At 43.5% G+C, this 20805-nt stretch overlaps 1 long non-coding RNA gene across 1 annotated transcript; it reads left to right on the forward strand.

Moving 5' to 3' along the window:
• Positions 1–11133: 11133 nt before the first annotated feature.
• Positions 11134–18342, forward strand: LOC130540978 (uncharacterized). The gene is made up of 3 exons (XR_008955013.2): positions 11134–13424; positions 16393–16623; positions 17879–18342. It is a non-coding gene; the product is annotated as an uncharacterized LOC130540978 (long non-coding RNA).
• Positions 18343–20805: the final 2463 nt, after the last annotated feature.

Here is a 20805-nt window from a genome sequence, read left to right on the forward strand (position 1 = left end):
ACTACCACTTCTGGTAATGTTGATAGTGTTGAAGAGTGGCAGATCGCCCACAGCAGGGCCAATACCAAATATTAACAAGCTTCTAAGTTTCACTTATGTGTTAACTGAGAATCGATATCTCATCTACACTTACATAATTAGGAGTGAAGTTAACTATGTTTTCATGTGTTTATTTTTCTGTAAACTTCACATTCATATCCTTTCCAGATTTCCATCTTGAATTATTCAATGTGATTGCATTCTCTATTGCTAATTTTTCCTAGGATTTTTTTGTTTTTGTCTTTTGACTTTATTTATTTGAATCATCTAATGTTCAGAGTTTTTTTTTTTTTTTTTTTTTTTTTTAGACGGAGTCTCACTTTGTTGCTCAGGGGCTGGAGTGTAGTGGCTCAATCTCGACTCACTGCAACCTCTGCATCCCAGGTTCAAGTGATTCTCCTGCCTCAGCCTCCCGAGTAGCTGGGATTACAGGTGCCTGCCACCATACCCAGCTAATTTTTTGTATTTTATTAGTAGAGACAGGGTTTCACCACGTTGGCCATGCAGATCTCGAACTCCTGACCTCATGATTTGCCTGCCTCGGCCTCCCAAAGTGCTGGGATTACAGGCGTGAGCCACCGCGCTCAGCCCAGAAATTCTTGATTTTAGGCTTTGCATGCTTAAGAATGCATTCCCTGGCCCAAAATTATATTCATTTTAAAATCTATTTTAAAGTTCTACACAATTGCCACAGGCTGTCTTGAAGATTAAGCTGAATTTCTACAGCCCCTAACCCCCATTGAGACATCATAGCTTCAACAAAATGCTGACAGTTGATCTGCCTTTTGTCAGTCCTAGCTGAAATTTCCCCCTACACACAAATTCAGCCCAAAAAAAAAAAAGCCAATATACCTGAGGTTAATTCAACTGATTTTTCCCCCTGGTTCCAAAGTTTTTGCCTGGGTTATTGATTTTTTTTTTAACATCTTTATACAATCTGGATTGAAGAAGACATCCCATCAATTCAGACATCCAGTTCTAATTAAAATCTTGCTCTTAAAACATGAGAATCTATTTGAATGCTTTTTCTAAAGCTTTCAGACACAATGATTTCCTTGGTAGTCTTTGGCCTTCTGTGTGCAGCACCATCAGCGGACCTATTCCTAAGAGTAGCTGGGATTTTTCTGATGGCTTATGAACTAGCTTATACTTTATGTGTGTGTGGTGCAGGGGAGGGATGGGCAAAATGGGGGTGAGCTGCACAGGTGACTATTAAAGGGAACTGCAGCAGTGTAAGCCTGAAGAAATTCAGTATTCCTAAAACTCCCAACATCATGGGACTTCTCTCCATGATTTTTAAGTAGGAGTACAAGGAAATCAGAGAGGACAAACAAATTGAAAAACATTTTATGCTCATGGATAAGAAGAATCAATATCATGAAAATGGCCATACTGCCTGATATGGTTTGACTGTGTCCCCACCCAAATCTCAACTTGAATTGTATCTCCCAGAATTCTCATGTGTTGTGGGAGGGACCCAGGGGGAAGTAATTGAATCATGGGGGCCAGTCTTTCCCGTGCTATATTCATGATAGTGAATAAGTCTCATGAGAACTGATGGGTTTATCAGGAGTTTCTGCTTTTGCTTCTTCCTCACTTCTCTCTTGCTGCTGCATGTTAGAAGTGCCTTTCACCTCCCACCATAATTCTGAGGCCTCCCCAGGTATGTGGAACTGTAAGTCCAATTAAACCACATGAAAATGAACTAATAAACTGCCCAAAGCCATTATAGATTCAATGCTATTCTCATTAAACTACCATTGACATTCTTTACAGAATTAGAAAAATCTATTTTAAAATTCATATAGAACCAAAAAAAGAGCCTGTGTAGCCAAGACAATCCTAAGCAAAAAGAACAAAGCTGGAGGCATCACACTACCCGACTTCAAATGATACTATCAAATAAATTTACAGTAACCAAAACAGCATGGTACTGGTACAAAAGCAGACATATAGAACAATGGGACAGAATAGAGAACTCAGAAATAAGTCCACACGTATACATCCATCTGATCTTCGACAAACTTGACAAAAACAAGCAATGTGGAAAGGATTCCCTATTTAATAAATGGTGCTGGGAGAACTGGTTAGCCATATGCAGAAGATTGAATCTAGACCCCTTCCTTACACCTTATACAAAAAATTAACTCAAGATGAATTAAAGACTTAAATGTAAAACCCAAAACTATAAAAAACCCTAGAAGAAAATCCAGGCTATGCCATTCAGGACACAGTCAGGGGCAAAGATTTCATGGCCAAAAAGTTAAAAGCAGTTGCAACAAAAGACAAAATTGACAAATGGGATCTAATTAAAGTAAAGAGCTTCTGCACAGCAAAAGAAACTATCATCAGAGCAAACAGACAAACTGCAGAATGGGAGAAAAATTTTGCAATCTATCCATCTGACAAAGGTCTAATATCCACAGTCTACAAGGAATTTAAATTTACAAGATTAAAAACAACCCCATTAAAAAGTGGGCAAAGGACATGAACAGACACTTCTCAAAGAAGACATTTATGCAACAAACATGTGAAAAAAAGCTCAACATCACTGATAATCAGAGAATGTGAATCAAAACCACAATAAGATACCATTTCAAGCCAATCAGAATGGCCATTATGAAATAGTCAAGAAACAGCAGATACTGGCGAGGCTATGGAGAGAGGAATGTTTTTACATTGTTGGTGGGAATGTAAATTAGTTCAACCATTGTGGAAGACAGTGTGGCGATTCCTCAAAGATCTAGAACCAGCAATACCATTTGACCCAGCAATCCCATTACTGGGTATATATCCAAAGGATTATAAATCATTCAATTGTAAAGATACACGCACATGTATATTTATTGCAGCACTATTCACAATAGCAAAGACATGGAATCCACCCAAATGCCCGTCAATAACAGACTGGATAAAGAAAATGTGGTACATGTACACCATGGAATACTATGCAGCCATAAAAAGGAATGAGTTCATGTCCTTTGCAGGGACATGGAAGGAGCTGGAAGCCATCATCCTTAGCAAACACAGGAACAGAAAACCAAACACTGCACGTGTTTGGGAGCCAAACAATGAGAACACATGGACACATAGAGGGAAACAACATACACTGGGGCCTATCAGTGGTGGGGAGGGGGTGGGAGGGTGATCATCAGGAAAAATAGCTAACGCATGCTGGACTTAATACTTAGGTGATGGCTTGATGGGTGCAGCAAACCACCATGCCACACATTTTCCTATATAATAAACCTGAACATCTTGCACATGTACCCCGGAACTTAAAATCAAATTTCAAAAATAAGAAAAGGCCTCAAAAAATTACACTATGATTCAGCATCAAAATGAAAGTTATTTCATAAGCAGGAAGGCATGAAAGCAAAGTGGAAGGAACTAAATTTGATTTTGGTGATACAAATTTTCTTTTTGTCTTGGAGAAATGATCAGTTTTCTATTTTCTTGCAAAGCAGCAACCAGGTGATTTATAGAACCCAAGAAGGAAGACACTCACAAGTGGATGAAGGGTGCTGTTTTGTTACTAAGAAATGTGCAAAAAAAAAAAAATTCCTATAATAGGCCAATAAAGCAACAAATTTGTTCCTGGGTCAGTTAGGGAGGGACAGGGTAGGCTGGGGACAAAGCTAGGGTGGAGAGGTAACCCGGCTCTGGGGACTGAGACTGCCATGTCTGCTGTACTGACTTCTGATCCAGTCCAGTCCTGCTAAAGCAAAGGGCATGGAGAGATCAAGAAGGCCCCATAGGTGCCTGGGACTCTCCACTGTCCCTCTCAATGGCCAAAGCACCTCTGAGTGACAGGAGGAGGAATGGTGGTTAGCGAGAGGGCACAAATGGGCAGATTGGTGCCACCACTTAATTAGCATTTTTTCTGTTATCTGCAACTTGCCCTGGTCACTTGGGAGACTTGAGCAGAAGAGAATCCTTGTCTTGGCATTTCACAAAATGACTTTGTTTTTTCTGAATGAGGTCTCTGGTGATGAAGGGAAAGGGATACAGTCAGAATTCCTTTTTTAAAAAAATTTACATTTCAGAGACGGGGTCTCACTCTGTCATTCAGGCTGGAGTGCAATTGCATGATCATAACTCACTACAGCCTCAGACTCCTGGGCTCAAGCAATCCTCCTGCCTCAGTCTCCAGAGTAGCTGTGACTACAGGCACTCACCAACATGCCAGCCCAGAATTCCTTTTACTTTTAATTCTGTGGAGACAAGGTTTCACTGTATTGCCCAGGCTGGTCTTAAACTCCTGGCTCAAGTGATCCTCCATCCTCAGCTTCCCAAAGTGCTGGGATTACAGCCATGAACCACCCTCCCCAACCCAGAATTCCTTTAAAGTCATGAAGGATTAAAGGAAGAACTAGGATTGGCCCCTCTTTTCTATGGGCTTTGACTCAACCTTCAGCCTGGGTGTTGGGTCTCCGTGCACGAAGGACTCTGAATTCACAAGGCAGCCCTGCCTTCTCTTTCTCCTCCAGCTGCATTTTCCCAATGCCCTCTGGGCTGGCCCCAAATCTCTGACCCAAGGGGAATCTGGATGCCCTCTGGACTGGTCCAAAATCTCTGACCCAGCAAAGTGAGGAAGGGGATTTTTAGCAACTGGAGTCCACAGTTCCATCTGCAGAGATTTTTAAGGCATGAGCCTGTGGTCTCTGTGATAAGAAACCATTTCATGCCCCTTCACTTAAAATCCAATTAAGTATCTCTCTCAATTCTTCCTGTGTAATATCTGCCTGATGATAATAATAGTAATAATAGTATTTATTGAGTTCTTACTATGTGCCAGGGATATGTATTTCATGTATATGTCTCATTGAATACTTACCATAGTCATGGAAGGTAAGTATTATTAACTGAACTTTACAAATTAGGAAACTTAGGCTCAAGTTCACCCATGAAGGAAGGGGCAGAAACAGGATTCAAACTCCAGGTTCTATGGCTAGAAACCTCCTTTTCTTACCTGCTACTCACGGTGCATTTCTCTGAACAAAGACCCCTGACTACCATCTATCCTTATCTTTCCAATCCTTCTACTTTTGTTTTATTCCTGTTCCTAGGGCTGGCCTCCTCTGTCCCCTTCCAACCTACATACCACGTAGACCATCAAAGAGCTGCTGCATGGTTCTCCCCTTGTCTCCTGTGTGACTCCTACCATCCTGTAACCTTTTGTCTTCCATAACTCCCTGGGTCTCCCATAACCCCCTGTGTCCCCCATGATCTTCTGTGCCTCCCACATCCCCTGTGCCTCTCACTATTCCCTGGCCTACAGTAGGGCATTCTGCTGGTCTGACTCTCATGATCCCCTTTGCTTCCCACAATCTCCTGTGCCACCCATGATCCTCTGTGCCTCCCACAATCTACTATGTCCACAGTTAGCAGATAGTGTCCCCTAAGTACCCCCTTGGTTCCACTGGTTCTCCATGGCTGACTGAATTAGCCCTTCTCCTTAGCCTGGCCACCAAGGGACAGTGGGACCTGTGCTAGTGAACTCCTGGGTAGGGCCTAAGCTCAGAACCGGGTTCTAGGACTGTCTTCAGTAGAGGCATGGCTAAGGTGCTGTCTCAGTCCCTGCTCTGTCACCAAGTCCCATCTCTGGCATTCACTGTCTTGTTTGTGTGTGTGTTTCTCAAACACGCCATGAGTGAATGATTCTGAAGTCTTATCTCCTCAATCCCATGCTGAGCTCCTTTGGGCCTTGCCCCTTGTCTGATGTGAGCAGTCAGCAGCATCTATGTCTTGTGCTCAGTGTGAACACTGCCAGACTGGAATTGTGTCTTAACCACACTAATCCCCCGGCTTGACATTTGGACCTTAGGAGGTGATGCAGAAATTGAAGCGGGGCAAGAGTAAATGAGGGGCAAAGGGGACAGCATGCTACTCTCTCAGGAGTCAGGTGTGACCTTAAGACCATTGATCAAATAACTAGTTTGGCATCTGGCTCAGTAAATTCCAGAGGAATCGGTGGCTGCATGATGGAAGACAAACTGCACGCCGATTCTATTCTCTGCCTGAGTCTAAAACAAAAGTGAAACAGAAAGCAGTTGCTCCCAGGACAGAAAGCAAGTTAATTAAGTTGATGTTCAAACAATTCTTTATACTAAACACTTTTAATTCAGGATAAATCTTGGCTGAGTTTATCAGTGGCTAAGTGTGCAGGTAGGGGACATCGAAGAGGAAATGACAAGCGTGCAGAAAGTTTTGTTGGAAGGAGCTATTGGACAGATCTGGGGGGTACCCAGGTTGGAGGGGAGTGCAGTAAATGCCTCCGTGTGTAAGACAATGGGGGGAAGATAATGGCGTGGGGGACCAGGAGACAAGGGGAAGAAAGTGACCTGCACCGGAAGATGGGGGAGTGCTTCTTGAGAGAACTCTCCATCAAAGTGGGGACTATGAGAATTACATTCAGAAGGATGGGCACACAAGCCCCAATGCATCAGAGAAACAATACCCAAGACTTACACCTGAACTTCCTAGCCTAACACTGGACTTACAGGAAGACAGAGGGAACATTATTACTGTGACCAAATGGCTCAGAATTTCCTGCCAAGTCCCATTTCAAAAACACTAAGCAAAGAGCTATGTTGCTTTGCGAATTATTTCACAGAGCTGACCTTAGCCTGCAAGAAAATTATAGCAGAGACCACCAACTTGGGGTGTGTTTGAGATTGTCCAGAGTATGTGGTTCCTTTAACCCTTAAACATCCCAGATGCTTTTGAGATTACCCTGAAAAGCCTCATGAGGCTCCTGGGGAGGCTGGGGAGTGGGGAGGGAGAATTTTGTGATGCTAGCCCAAGTCCTGGTAGAGAGCTACCTGGGATAGAGCATGAACAAATGAATGAATGTATCCACTAAGTCCTTTCTTCAAGTGGCTTTTCACAAAATGACTTTGCTTTTTCCAAATGAGGTCTCTGATGATCAGGGAAGAGGGGTACAGTCAGAATTCCTTTATTTTAAAAAACTTGTATTTTAGAGACAGGGTCTCTCACTCGTCACCCAGGCTGGAGTGCAATGGTATGATCACAACTCACTACAGCCTCAGACTCCCGGGCTCAAACAATCTTCCTTCCTCAGTCTCCAGAGTAGCTGGGACTACAGGCACTCACCACCATGCGCAGCCCAGAATTCCTTTTACTTTTAATTTCATAGAGATGAGGTCTCACTATGTTACCTAGGCTGGTCTTAAACTCCTGGGCTCAAGTGATCCTCCCACCTCAGCCTCCCAAAGTGCTGGATTACAGGCGTGAACCACCCTACACAGGCCAGAATTCCTTTAAAGTCATGAAGAGTTAGAAGAAGAACTAAGATTGGCCCCTCTCTTCTGAGGAACTGTGGGCTGTGGCTCAATCTTTGGCCTAGGCGTTGGGTCTTGGTGCGTGAAGGACTCCGTATTCACAAGGTAGCTCTCCCTTCTCCTTCTCAGGACAGGAGGCCCAGAGTTTTGCTGCTACAGACATCTGTTCTCAGGGGTCCTGCACAAGCTCTGGCAGAGACCTGCTCTCTTCTTCTGTGTTCTTATGCTCACTTTGAGCAAAAATGCTCAAGGTGATCAGATGGTGATTTTAGAGCACAATGATAGAACACCTGGGGAAAGAACATGGACAAGTTGGAAGAGGAGCGACTCTAAAGTTTGGCAATGGAGCCCGGAGTTTTGAACTCCTCTTGGAAGAGTGAGGTCCTGGGCATTGGAGCCTGGCTTCCTTAGCATGTATGTGGCAGGGAGAGCTGCAGAGGGCAGTGAGTCGCCTTTAGAAAAGTGTCCTTCAAGACCTGGCTTGACACATGGTACCAGCTGTGCCTTTGACCTGTTTCTTTATTTTAAAATTGAAATAAGAATAATCAAAGATGTTTTCAGGATTCAATAATAATAACACTTAGTAGTGTTTACCCTAGGCTGGCCACTATTCTAAGTTTATGTATATTAATTCATATAATCCTCATAGTGACCTTAGGAAGCAGGTACTACTATTAACATAAATTTATAAATGGAGGCACAAATAGGTTAAGTACCCTGTTCAAGTTCCTACAGCTAGTGAGTGGGAGAGCTGGGGTCTGAACCTAGACAGTCTAGCTCCAAGGTCGATGCTGTTAACAACTAGCCAGTTGTTTGTCAAATATAAAGGGGGGCAGAGAGTAAGAGGCATTCAAATTAAGTTCCTTCATTTTCAAACAAATAATTTTCCCCATGTTTTATCATCTCTATAATCTGCATACAGGTTTTCACCATGTTAGCCAGGCTGGTCTCAAAATCCTGACCACAAATGATCTGCCCATCTCAGCCTCCCAAAGTGCTGGGATTATAGGCATGAGCCACCGCACCTGGCCAGTTTATTTTTTAACCTTCTCTCCTTTCTTCTCAAATCCTCCTTCCATGGGGCCTTGCTTAATCACACTATCTGGAGTCTTTCCCCAAACCTCGCTATCTGCTTCTCTGCTTTTCTTTATTTTGTGGATTGATTGTCCGCTTCTTCTGGATGTGAGCTCTAGGAGGGAAGGCATTTTAGTCTGGTTGTGTTTCTTATTTGTTAGTTTTGCTGCTATACACCCGGTATCTAGAATAGATATCAGACACCTCGGACATGGTGGCCCCCAACAAATAGTCCTTCTATGAATGAAAGAATGAGGAATGAGGACTCGTTGGAGATTCTTGCTTAGTGTTTAAAGAAGGTTCACTCTGAGATTATTTGCTCATCCTTAGAAGCGGGAGGCCGTGGAGAGAAGGCGGCGAGGTGGAAGGTCCACGGGTCTGCATTCTAGGCCTTCGCTCATTAGAAATCTAAGGGCAGTGGCCAATCTCTGGAAAAACTATGACAGAAGAATAACATTTGACAGAATGCCAGAGAGCATCTAGATAAATTTTGTCAATTAAAAAAATGAGGAAAGAAAAAAAAAATGCAAGCACAAATTTTGACTAAATCCTAGGTTAAAAAAAACCTGCTATTAAAGAGAATTGGGGGATAATTGGGAAATTTGAAACTAAGTTCAATGGACCGAGCATGGTGGTTCACGCCTGTAATCCCAGCACTTTAGGAGGCCGAGGCAGGTGGATCACTTGAGGCCAGGAGTTCGAGACCAGCCTGGCCAACATGGGGAAACCCTGTCTCTACTAAAAAAATACAAAAATTAGCCAGGCATGGTGGTGTGCACCTGTAATCCCAGCTACTCAGGAGGTTGAGGCAGGAGAATCACTTGAACCTGGAGGAAGAGGTTGCGGTGAGCCAAGATCGCGCCACTGCACTCCAGCCTAGGTGACAGAGCGAGACTCTGTCTCAAGGCAAAAAAAGAAAGAAAAAGGAAATAAGCTAAATAGTGCTATTAGAGAATTACTGTAAACTTAGCTCTGATAATGGTACTCAGGTTAAGTAGAATACTCTTAATTCTTTGGGGATGTGTGCTGAAGTGTTTAGGGGAGAAATATCACCATGTGCACAATTTATTTTCAACTGCCTTCTGAGAGTGGGCATCGCTCATTCATATGATGACTCTCTCCCATGATCAGTGCAGTCAAGCCCCTGCCCCTATGCACCACCAGTGTTCTGAGCCTGTCTCCAGCCATAAGAAGAGGAACTTTTGTGGGAGAAGGTGATGTGTGTGTGAATGCAGAGATGAAACCAAGACTCGCTGTCAACACTCTGTTTTCACTTGGGTCCTGGCTTGTGACATTGAGTTGAAAGTGATTTTGATTCTCTTAATAACAAATCTGAGGCTGCAGCAACCCAGCTTCCTTCCAGCCCCACTGGGCTTGGCATGGTCCCTGCATATGGCAAATTCGGATCCTTTGTTCTCTTTGCTGGTAAATAACCAGTTAGTCCGTACAGTCCATGCCCTTTGTCATTTCTCTATATCTAACTTTGTTTTTCTCTATTTACTTATTTCTAGAGACAGTGGCCTCGCTATGTTGTCCAGGCTGGACTCAAACTCCTGAGCTCAAGGGACCCTCTTGCCTCAGTCTCTTGAGCTAGTCATGATTAAAGATGAATTCATCTCCTGTTTCACTTAAGGTTTGAGAGCAAATGACAAGCAAGTATTCTCAGCTTTACTACACAGAGAGGAAACTAAAGCCTCAGAAATGTGAAGTTATTTTTGTCCAAAGGCAAAAATCCAAATGACAAAGAGTCTTGAATGAGACCCAGGATCCCCAGTCCCCAAACTTCAGGATTCCTCATGGCAAAAGTTTGGCATTATTCATTGGAACTGATCACTTTTTTTTTTTTCCCCCATTTAACAAAGCCTGCAGCTCATGGCAGGAAGATGAGAAAACCATGGAGCGAATCACCCACAATGATTGGAGCCTGCTTCCAGCTGCAGCTAGTGGAAAGTTACCTGATTTTGTTTTTCACTGTTGGTGAAGCCCAATTTTGCAGCCTGTATCTGAATATACACATTAGGGATTGAGACATTCTAAATTAAACTTCAACCTTCCAAGATTCACATCTACCTTATTTTTTAAAAAGGCACTCATCTTTATTTCTTAAAAAATAAAAAGTCATGGACAGAGTCTTATTCTAGTGCCCAGGCTGCAGTGTAGTGGCACGATCTCGGCTTACTGCAACCCCCACCTCCCAGGCTCAAGCAATCCTCCTGCCTCAGCCTCCCAAGTAGCTGGGACTACAGGTACATGCCACCATGTCCAGCTAATTTTTGTAGCTTTTGTAGAGACAGGACCTTGCTATGTTGCTCAGGCTGGTCTCAAACTCCTGAGCTCAATCAATCCGCCCACCTCGGCCTACCAAAGTGCTGGGATTATAGGTGTGAGCCACTGTGCCTGGCCAAAAAATCACTTTTATAGGCAGCTGAGGTAGAGTTGTGTGATTTGCCAGAAGTTTGATAAACATTCATCGTGTCTCTGAAATTCAGAATCCTTGCAAGTACCGTGGCTAGGAATGTAAAGAAAATCATCTGAAAGCTGAACATGTGTCTTCATCCTGGTTTTCTAAATGAAGGGAAAACCATCTCAGCAAAAATGCTGATGAAAGTGACCTGGAAAATGTGGGACGATGCCTGGGGGTGGGAGGGGTTTATCCTGCCCTTTGAAAGAACGTCTTTCTTTCAAAGGGCAGGACAACGGGGAGCCCTGAGGAATCTGTTTCACTTTAAAGGAGAAAAAACAACAGTTTTTTCTTCTTTAAAAAGGCACTCACCTTTATTTCTTAAAAAATGAAAAGTCACTTTTTTCTTTCTTTCCCAGACAGAGTCTTATTCTAGTGCCCAGGCTGAAAAAAAGCGCTGTGCACTTTTCAGAATTTCTTTTCAGAATTAGGATGGCTGAAATCAGGAGAAGCAACTTTAAAAGTGCACAGCAAGTTTGCAAAGGCAGTGCCAACACTGCAGCGCCAGAAATGTGACCATAAAAAAAAATCCCATTGACACCATATTTATCCACCAACGCTGCGGAGCACAGGGCTTTGGCGATTTCCAGAGGGCCCTCGGGATGTTTTTCTCGCCTTGGGGTGCACTGTTTGGGCTCTTCCCATAGGAACTGAAGGCCAGTCCCTCAGCCCTGTGGGAGGGCCCTGTCTTCTGTAGGGCTAAGTGTGCAGGATCTCTCAGGTAGTCATAGGCAACCTGAAGGAACTTAGTCCCCCCAGGACCCTAGGGAGCATGCCAGGAACAAACAGTGGTGCCCACTCACTGGGCCCATTTCTTGAGTTCAGCTCTTCGACAAGAAAAAAAAGCCCATTAGTATATTTTTTCATTTTTACCTGAAAAGAAATATGACAACTAACAGGAAGTATGACACTAGCAGGATGACAATACCTGCTAGTGAAATTAAGGCCACCCAGCTCCTCAGATCATCATCAACTGGAATGACCAGACCTCACTTCAGCTTGCATTTGTGTTTACTAGAGAGAGCAACGAGGAGTTTTCTTTTAAAGAGTAAGAAGGCAAAATAGCATTGTGGTGTGAAATCTCATCTCTACAAAAAAGTACAAAAATTAGTCAGGTGTGGGCACCTGTATCCCAGCTACTGGGGAGACTGAGGCAGGGGGATCCCTTGAGCCCAGAAGGTCGAGGCTGCAGTGAGCTGTGATCATGTCACTGCACTCCTGCCTGGGTGACAGATTGAGACCCTGCCTCAAAAAAATAAAAAAGAAAAGAAAAGAAAGGAAAGGAAGGAATGAAGGAATGAGAGAGAGAGAAAGAGACAGATTGAGAAAGTTGAAAGAAAGACGAAAGAAAGAAAGAGAAAAAGGAGGGAGAGAGGGAGGGAAGGAAGGAAGGAAGGAAAAGAAAGAAAGAAAAACAAAATAACAAAATGACCTGAGAAGGAAAAGAAATAATCAGAGACATTAAAAATAATCGCCGGCGGATGGGTCTGGTGGCTCATGCCTGTAATCCCAGCACTTTGGGAGGCCAAGGCGGGAGGATCACCTGAGGTCAGGAGTTTGGGACCAGCCTAGTCAACATGGTGAAACCCCGTCTCTACTAAAAATACAAAAATTAGCCGGGCGTGGTGGCGGGCACCTGTAGTCCCAGCTACCCAGGAGGCTGAGGCAGGAGAATCGCTTGAATCCGGGAGGCGGAGGTTGCAGTGAGCCAAGATCACGCTACTGCACTCCAGCCCGGGCAACTGAGCGAGACTCCATTTCAAAAAAATAAGTAAATAAAAAATAAAAAGCAATAATAATAGCCGACAACAGAATACAGCTAGGCCGAGCGGCAGCCGCCTCTGCTGTCCGTGCGGCTCGCCTGTTGCCTGCTTCACTGCCTGACTGTGGGCTCTGTTTGTCTTGGTCCCCGTGGCATTACCAGAGCTTAGCAGATAAGGAGGAGCTTCATACATAATTGTTGGCGTGAAGAAAGGAATGCATGGTTAACTACGTCAGAAATGACCAGTTCAAGAGGAGAATGAGATTGGCTTCCAAATGTTGGTCAAGAGCTCTACGTAGCATGAGCCAAGGATCTATTGAACTTAGTAGGCTCCTGTGACCGGTGACTCTTCTGTCTCTAGAAATCTGGGGAGGTGACCAGGTCATACATGGCAGTCTTCCCGTGAGGAACGTTAAACTGGTTGGAAGTTGGGGTTCTGAGGGGAAGATGTATTCACTAGGTGACCTGTCTTCTCTGCCTCGGTGGCCTCCATGGCTGCCTGCTGGCCGCACACCCCCACTCAGCAGAGGAATGGACTTTCCAATCTTGCTGAGTGTGTTTGACCAAAGGTGGTGCTGACTTAGTGGCCTAAGGTCGTGCCCTCCCTCCCCCAATGAATCGATAAATAATGCGACTTATCAGAAAGAGAAAGAATTGTTTACTTTTAAACCCTGGATCCCATAAAGGGAGAGGGGAGAGGCCTAAAGCCACAGAAGCTGTGGAAGGCGCCATCCTGCCTGCCACAGGAAGGGCCTTGGACTGAGAGGACCGGAGCTGACTGGGGGTAAGTGCGGCTCTCCCCCGGCGCCTGCCGACCCCCCTGAGTGATCAGGCTGTTCTTTGGGGTGGCCGCTGACAGAGAAATGACGGGAGGCTGCTGACTCCGGTGTTGAAAAAGATGCCACCCAGCGCCTGAGCAACAGGAGGTGTTGAACACACCATAACTTTGTCTTCCATGATTATTCTGTTTCCTCAGAAAGCTTGAGGAAAACTGGAGACTTTCTTTAGAGAGAGTAACAGATGGTTTCTGTTTAAAGAAAAATAACAAAATGGCTTATGGAGGAAAAGAAATGATCACCCTGCAGAGGGAGAGAGGATGAGGCTGGGGAGGAGCTGAGGGCTCAGGGACGGTGTGGGATTTTATTTCTGCCCTTGGAGTGGCTGGACATTAAGCCAGTTCTTGTTTTTACGATGGTCTGATTCAGCAATAACACCAAACCTTCAAACAAAATGCCAGCATTAGAGTCGTTCCTTTGGCATGCCTCTGTCCAGGTCATATTGTTCCCTCAACAGCACTAAAAATAGCTGGACACCTGCGCAGAAATGAGACAGTTCCTTAGGAATCCCCAAGCCTCAGCAATTCTCTTTAAAAAGAGTCCATGGAGGCCCCAACTTGGCTAAAAATGTACCCAGTGATTCCTTCTTCACCACTGGTTGGTGAGAAACACAGGCAATTATAGGTGCATGAATAGGGAACTTTCCAGATTTCCCTTCTAGATGGATTTCAATGAGGAAAGAAATGCTGCTTTGCTCCCTGTTGACAAGAACATTCTATTTTAAAATTTCCATGCACTTTCAAAATGACAAGACTCAGAAGCATAATACCAACTTCCTTTGTCATGTAGACTAACAGCCTAAAAGAATCAAATGGATGCATTTAACACATCTATTTTAAATGGCAGTAAACGTGGATTCAGAGTAAAAAGCATCTCCATTTATCTTTCACTTTTTAAGAAATTTTTTTTTGGTACTGATGGGTTAGGTTTGCAGCAAGGTGACACTTCACAGTCCCCAAAGCACCCAAACCCCTATGGGGTTGGCCCTAGAATGCTCTCAGCCCCTGGGAACAACATATTAAAGCAAAGACAAGCTGCTCGTGCCCAGATCTGACCTGAGAAAGTGAGTGTTGCGATATTCCTGGTACTTGTGAATCTAAGACGTCATGCTGGGAGCTGTGGTGCATACAGAATGCGTACAGAGTGGTGAATTTGCTGGAGGGTCTGGCTTTGTAAAGGCTTCCTCCTTAATGAGCTTTTTTTCTCACTTATGAAAAGAAATGCAGGGCATTAAAAGAGGAGCACACCAAATCTAGCCTGTTTTTCATACTCACGGATTCAGTGGGAAAGCTGCATTCTGAATTGGCCACAGCAGCTAGAGATGCCTAGAGATTTCATCACGGTTGGGAAGACGAGTGCAGGAAGATGACAGCACACAGAAATTTCGTGTGTGTGTTTTCTTTAGAAATGGGATCTCAAACAACTGGGCTCAAGGGATCCTCCTGCCTAAGACTCCTGATTAGCTGAGACTCCAGGAGAAATTTAGTATTAATAGACTGCCATTCAGGAATGGCTAGCACTCAACCTTTCTCAGGGAGATCTCAGGAAGTAAGGCATAAAGAGAGATGGTGGGAGATTTATGTGGATGGGATCGGGGCCCAGGGAAGCTAAACAGAATCCCTCGAGGCCTTTTCCACACTGTAGAAAATTGTGCTGGCATTTGGACAAGTCACCCTGCTTAATATCCAACATCTTTGCCTTAAGCATTATTTTTTCAAAGGAAATAACGTGTTAATACTTCCCAACCAGTGTATAATGTTTCTATTTCTTATTAGCTCGTACTATTTAAGTTCAGTTGTTAAGTCTGAAAATACTAGAACATTAAAAATCTGCAGAATGAGAAATGATTATGTGAATGTTTAAAATATTTAAAAGTGGATCCTGGCATTAACCACTTTTAATTTATTTTACTAGCGATATATTATTGGATGACTTTTTTTTTTAAAAAAAGAAAACCTTCTGCTTGTTTGTTTAAACTCTTTGTAAATTGACAGTTTAACCACTTCTGCAGAAACAAAGTAGTAATAAAAGATGATGGCCATTTTAGCAATGTTTAAAAATTGCTCACAAGACAGAAAATGATTGGCACTCAATATGTGTTTAGTGATTGATGCAATAATGCCATAAAATTATTGTACTGCATAATAAAGTATTTCACTAACAATTTGCTAAAAAATTAGCCTGAGGCCTGCCACTCAGCACAGCACTAACTTTTCATGCTTGTGACAAGTTGCATATGAGCAGGATGGGTTCCAACCTTCCCAATTTCAGAAGAGTATTTTGCAAGAAGGAATTTGTATTGAGAGTCCAGAAAGAAAATTGCTTAAAAATTTTTAAATCCTCATTTTTCTCATTAAAAAAGTGCCATATGAATCATAAATTAACAAATGCACACAAAAGGAGAAAATGAAAAGAAACCATAATTTCTCTACTGAAAGATAACCATGGTTAACATTTGATGTTTTGGCCTCAGGCATGTATGCATTTTTTCACAGAAAGGGATTCATACTGTGTATATTGTTTTATAAACTGTTTTTTAATTCAATAACATATCTTGAATTTCCAAGTCTACCAGACTTTTCTACAGAATCAATTTAAATAATTATGGTTTATCATAAATATATTACTCTTCTCCTATAGCTGGACATTTAGGTTGTTTCCAGTGTTTACCCTTATAAACAATGCCACTATGAGCAACCTTATAGGTAAATCTTTCTACAAATTTTTGACATTTTCCTGGAGATAGATTTCTGGGCCATAGAAATCGAGGTTGATTTGGGGTGGGGGGAGTTGGTAAGATTTACCTGTAAAGGTTGATTTGGGGGGTGGGGAGTTGGTAAGATTTACCTGTAATGCATTAACTTCCTCATCTCTTTTCATCTTCCATCTGTTCCTTCCCTTTTCTGTATTTTGCAGATTATTCAAAGCCAAAAGCCAACAGAGCCCCCATGGAGAAGTGGAGGATGCTCAGATACTGCTATGGAGCCCTGAGAAGTGAAATGGGCCCAAGCCCTTGCCCGGGATAGAGCGCTCCAAGCTTATCCGCCGGAGACCCTTTTAATCAGTGAATTGTTCACCTCTCACTGTTTCTTCCCAGCAGAGCTAAGAGACTTCTAGAGCCTCTTGTGATGGTTAGCGATAGCCCTGGTATGACCAGGAGGTGGGGATTTCTGTTCTAGGTCCCTCAGCAAAGACTAAGCAGGACAAGCCTGGCTACTGTGTTAGGAGGAGCTGCAGGGAAAGGGAAGGACAAGATGGGCCACCACATGCCTGTGTCCACTGCTGGCCACACCCAGAGTGCTGGGGGTTTGTGGCAGTGACTGGGGCCACCTAGAACAGTTCTAGGGTTTGTAGTCATTCTCTCTGAGTCATGGAAAACTGCCCAGGAGGCGAGTCCCACCTAAGAGAGTATGTCTAGCACTGGCACGGCCTGCTGCCTTGCAAGTGACCACATTTCATGAAAGAAAGCCAGGGCCACAGACAGGAACCAAAGGAAATCAGTTACTTAGGGGAAGATAACGAATCCACAAAGTGAAAAAGGGAAAGAAAAAAAAGAGGCAACTTCAACACTCCAACCCATGGGAGCAGAATGACTTTCAGCTTTCGCAGGGGGATAATCACTGCAAGTCTAGCTTGAAGAGGGTGATTTCATGATCTACATGAGAATAAGGCGCATTTTTTTTTTCTGAAAAATACAGAAGGGTTCATTTACAGCTGTTAAAGATGGGCCGGTTTTAGGGCTAAAGCAAGACTCTGGTCGGATGTTAACAACTCAGTTATCCTGGGGAAAAAATAACTGGCTCCCAACCCTTTCCCTTTTCAGCATTTGCAGGAAAAGAAGGAGTAGGTAAAATGCTTTATTTCCTCTTATTCTCCATGGTGGGCAGGAGTTCACATAACAATTATAAACCATCTTTAACAGGAAAGCCAAGTAAATCCTGTAGGGATTTATTCGGAGCTCCCTTTTTGCTAGAAAATGAGTATCTCATTTCCTCTCTCTCCATCTTCCTCCCTTTCTTCTCTCCCCTCATCTCCCACCCACCGCCATGGTGGAAAATGGCTGTGGTCAAGAAGATTGAATATTTGAGCAAGACTGGATGCCTTTATATCCAATAGATGCCACGGAGAGTAGATCACAACACATCTAACTGCTGTATCCCCATATAAAATAATTTTAATTTTCCTAGACTGCAGAATTGATCACATTTACTGATGATGGATTGGGAAGTAGGTGAGGAGGTGAGAGTTGGAGAGTATCCATTCATTCGGCCAGATTATTCTCATTTATAATGTGGTCTTCCAGTAAGTATTTATTTCCAGAAATCTATTCCCTCTAGAGATTCTTTCTCTCTCAGCCATTTTAGAAAATTGTTGCAAACAGAGTTCCTGTCCGTTTTCACAGGAAGTTTTTGCAGAAGGGGTTTGCTGGGTGGCAGTGGAACACAGGCAGTGGACCCCGTTACTACTCTACTGTTTCAGAACACAGAAGCCTTTCATCTGCGAGTCTTCAGCTCTTCCCATTGCTCAAGATGCTTGCACCCGTGATGCTTCTTTTCTCTGCTCAGGTCACAATATGTGGAGCTGACAAGGTTCCCCTATTACCAGTGACAATGGTGGAATGTGGAGGTGAAGTTAACACCTTCGTGGCTACAGAGTTTCCTTAGCAGAGCTGTGGAGTGTGACAATGGTGTTTGTGTCTAAATTATCAAACGCCATTATCACACTAAATAGCTACTGCTAGGCAATCCTTCCCTCGATAAATGTCTTGGCATCGTTTGCTTTGAGCAAGAAGGTTCATCTGATATCAGTGTTCCCAACCTTGTGTACTTACTGAATAAAGTCTGGTTCTTTTGCACTCATAACCAATATGATTAGCTGAACCCTGCCTCTCACATGCTGTTGTTACATACCTTAGCTGGTGATTAATTTTCTTGTTTTCCCAAGTCAATAAAAAGATTGCAGACCAGGCACGGTGGCTCATGCCTGAAATCCCAGCACTTTGGGAGGCCAAGGCAGGCGGATCACTTGAGCTCAGGAGTTCAAGTCCAGCCTGGGCAGCATGGTGAAACCGTGTCTCTACAAAAACTACAAAAATTAGCCAGGCATGGTGGCATGTGCCTGTAATCTCAGCTACTTGAGAGGCTGAGGTGGGAGGATCAATTGAGCCCATGAGGTTGAGGCTGTAGTGAGCTGTGATGGTACCACTGCACTCCAGCCTGTGTGACAGAGCAAGATCCTGTCTCAAAAAATGAAAATAAAAAGATTGCAGAGTTCCTCAGAGCCCCCAACACAAGGCCAGGCACCAGGTAATCATTCAACCCATGCTTATAGACTTAAAATGAATAGTTAGGAAAGTGTTAGACGCAGAAGGCTAAGACTAGGCTAAATCTATGTTATGCAGACCGCAAGCTTATAGGTACAAAATTAAGGTGTGTGGGTCCTTCTCTTTTCGTCGTTAAAAAATCCAACTTTCTAATAAACTTACACATGGTTTCGCTGACCTTTCAGAAATTCTAGAATATGTTTGATTTCTACTGATTTCAATCAATTACTAGGCTGATTACTGAATTCGTACACTAGGTCTTTCTTCCTCTTGCATCAGTGAATTACCATCAGAAAATTGTTTATGAAGCATGTGTGAGCTGCCATAGCAAATCTGGGACCCATGCAGTTTCTAGGACAGTTGGCCCAGCCAGGTGCTCTGGTTTGGAACCCATTCTGTCTCTGAGAGGTGTCTAAAGTCAGGAGTAGGTTTCGTTTGTGCCAGACTAAAGCTTCCCTCCCCAGGCTTGGTTAAATGAAGTAGTACATGTTTAATCAAATAGACAGGGTTAGATCAACCATCAGAAACAAATTCAACCATTCAACCATTCACTTATGAAATAAATATGTGTAGAGACTACTGTGTGCCTGACACTGTCCTAGGCATTGAAGACACTTTTAAATTAAACGTGTCTGATGTTATTTCCAGAGATGGGCATTCACTGGCTCGCATTATATTTTGGGACCATTGTAATTGTTCCAAATGGGAGCCAAATGAGCAAAACTTTGTGAAATAATTCTGAGTCCCTTGCTGGAAAGCCTCACCTGAATGCAGCCCACACATTTATGATACACTACAAAGGCTTCAAGGTCATGAGATGCCTCTGTCCAAAGAAGAAGAAGAGCACCCCTGCCTGCCCTGCATCTCTTACCACCTCTCATTTCTTCCCTCCTGGCACCATCTACTGTCAAGAGGAGAATCAGACTCCCTGAAATAATTGAGACACTGACATTCCTTTTTGTGTGTATTTTTTTGGCAAAGGCTCTAATTGAACAGGCATTAATAGAGGGCTCTACTGTTATACAGATCACGCTCATGCACACTGTATTAGTCTGTTTTCATGCTGCTGACAAAGACATACCCGAGACTGGGAAGAAAAAGAGGTTTAATTGGACTTATAGTTCCACATGGCTAGGGAGACCTCAGAATCATGGCGGGAGATGAAAGGCACTTCTTATATAGCAGCAGCAATAGAAAATGAGGAAAAAGCCAAAGTGGAAACCCCTGATAAACCCATCAGATCTCGTGAGACTTATTCACTATCATGAGAATAGCAGGGGAAAGACTGATCCCCATGATTCAATTACCTTTCCCTGGGTCCCTCCCACAGCACGTGGGAATTCTGGGCGATACAATTGAAGCCGAGATCTGGATGGGGACTCAGCCAAACCATATCACACACCATTTCATTTGATCCATACAACATGGGGCAAAGATGATGGGTTTGACAAACAGAGTCTAAAGGGTTCTGGAATCGTCTGGTCCTCCAACCACAACTCAACATGGATCTCTTAAGTCTAAAGTTCTGTCCTGTACCTGCAGCCTCCTTTGGCCTAGTTATTTTGTGAAATCTCATGCTTCACAGTCGAATCTGTGTAGAAGCTGGGTTAATCATGCCAGTATGCGATCAATATCCTCATCTCCCCATCTGCTTTGTCAGTGGATTCTGAGGGAAAACCTGTAAATTAGAGAGGGATGAGCCATATAAGAATGTCTCCTTGTGAGTGTTCATTGTGCAGAGAAAGCTGAAAATTGCAAAACCTTGTAATCACGAAATGAAAGAGAAGGAACATCTAAGTGGTAGCTTTGGGGTCAGGAAGAGGGTAGACAAACTGTCCCAACACCAAGCAGCCATCTACATGACCCAGCCACCTGATGTGGCACCAAATGACCCAGAGTCTTGAGGTTCTGAACTGTTCCCAGACTCGGAGACAATGTGAGGACTGGGTCTTCCATGCTCCTTTTCACTCCCACTCACCCTGAGATTTTTCTCAGGTGGAATTAAA

This window comes from Pan paniscus, chromosome 17 (assembly GCF_029289425.2).
Source record: "Pan paniscus chromosome 17, NHGRI_mPanPan1-v2.0_pri, whole genome shotgun sequence".
In the NCBI taxonomy this organism is placed as follows: Eukaryota; Metazoa; Chordata; class Mammalia; order Primates; family Hominidae; genus Pan; species Pan paniscus.